This window comes from Bison bison, unplaced genomic scaffold, assembly GCF_000754665.1.
Source record: "Bison bison bison isolate TAMUID 2011002044 unplaced genomic scaffold, Bison_UMD1.0 scf7180017864181, whole genome shotgun sequence".
NCBI lineage: Eukaryota > Metazoa > Chordata > Mammalia > Artiodactyla > Bovidae > Bison > Bison bison.
This window is the reverse complement of record NW_011494753.1, coordinates 8,334,447-8,335,809: the sequence shown is the minus strand read 5'-3', so window position 1 is coordinate 8,335,809 and position 1,363 is coordinate 8,334,447. Positions and strand designations below refer to the sequence as shown.

The 1,363-nt window shown below is 62.1% G+C and overlaps 1 pseudogene; it reads left to right on the top strand.

Moving 5' to 3' along the window:
- Nucleotides 1-1,363, top strand: part of LOC104991050 — a 9,675-nt pseudogene that overhangs the window by 356 nt on the left and 7,956 nt on the right.

Sequence of the window (1,363 nt, the reverse complement as noted above, 5' to 3'; positions counted from 1 at the left end):
GGGCCCTGGGGTGCTGAGGACACGGCCTTCTCTGGGGCCCTTGGAGCCAACGTCAGAAGTGGGGCGTTCCCTGGCCTGAAGTTGCTGGGCCCTGATGCAGATGGTGTCCAGACCTTGGGGTTGAAGAGGTGCCTGCTCACAGGCTGGGACTGCGGTTGGGGAGAAGCCTGCAGTGGTGATGTGGCAGGCCTCTCTGGAGACCCAGGGACCAAGATCTCCTCTCCATCTCCAGGTGCAGCCACATGGGACACTGGCTGGGACTTGGGGGCGCCGTGGGCTGCAGGCTCAGCTACTGCGGATAGAGCTGCTCTGTGTGTGGCGCCTCCTGGGGTGCCAGAGGGTCCCAAAGGGGCAGTCTGGTTCGGGAGGAGCTGCGAGTCCAGGAGGAAGCCTAGGAGACCTTGCTGGTCCCCAGGGGCCTCTGGGAAAAGGCCTCTTGCCCTCCTGCTAGGAGCCTCCCCTGACCTCTCGACTGAGGGAGAGACCCCTGCAGGGACTGGCACCAAGTGGTTTAATGATGAGAGGAGTATCTTCTTGCTGCCACCTTGCAAAGCAGATGTGCCAGAGGTCCAGGGAGATGGGCCCAGGTCTTCGTGAGCAGGAGGAAGGGGCAGGGCAGGAGCCGAGACCACCAGGACAGCTGCAAACCAGGAGAGCCCTTTTCTATCAGCCGCTTGGTGGGCTGGGAACTGGCCCACAGTCTCAGGTGCCTGCTCTCCCTGCCACCTCCCTGCTTCAGGGGACCCGAGGAGACCCAAACCCTGGCCCTGGCTCTGCCCCGAACCACTGGTCTACCTCCAGAGACTTCTCCCCTCTCTGATCCAAGCCCACCAGAGACAAGGCAACCCTGCCCTGCCACCAGAAAGGGGGACTGTGAGGGTAAGAGGGTATACCTCAAGGGTCCCACTCTTTTCTTCCACCCTGTAGCAGGACCCTGTCCCAAGGAAAGTCCTTTCTGGTGAGACCCAGGCTACTGGAGGGGGCTGACAAGTGCTGTTCAGCGTCCAGCAAGGGAACGAGGCAATCACCTCGTCACATTCCCAGAACCCAGGATGCTTGAGGGCTGAAAGGGGTGAGGGATGGGGAGGGCCCCATCTCTGAAAGCCATAATGCTGGGGCGCACTGAGCCCCATGGGGCCAGCCCAACGCCACGTTTCCCCAGTGAGTGACACTGAGTGCCCTTGGGGAGACCCAAGCCTGGGGGACTGAGGAGGGGATCCTTTGAGCTGACAAAGCCAGGCTGACATGAAGATAAGGAAGGTTAGCCCTGATGTGGGAGCCATGGGAGTCCCCGAAGTGAGCTGGCGGGGTCTGGGATGGGCCCCCCTGGGCCACACCCCCACTTACCAGCCAGGAGAATCCC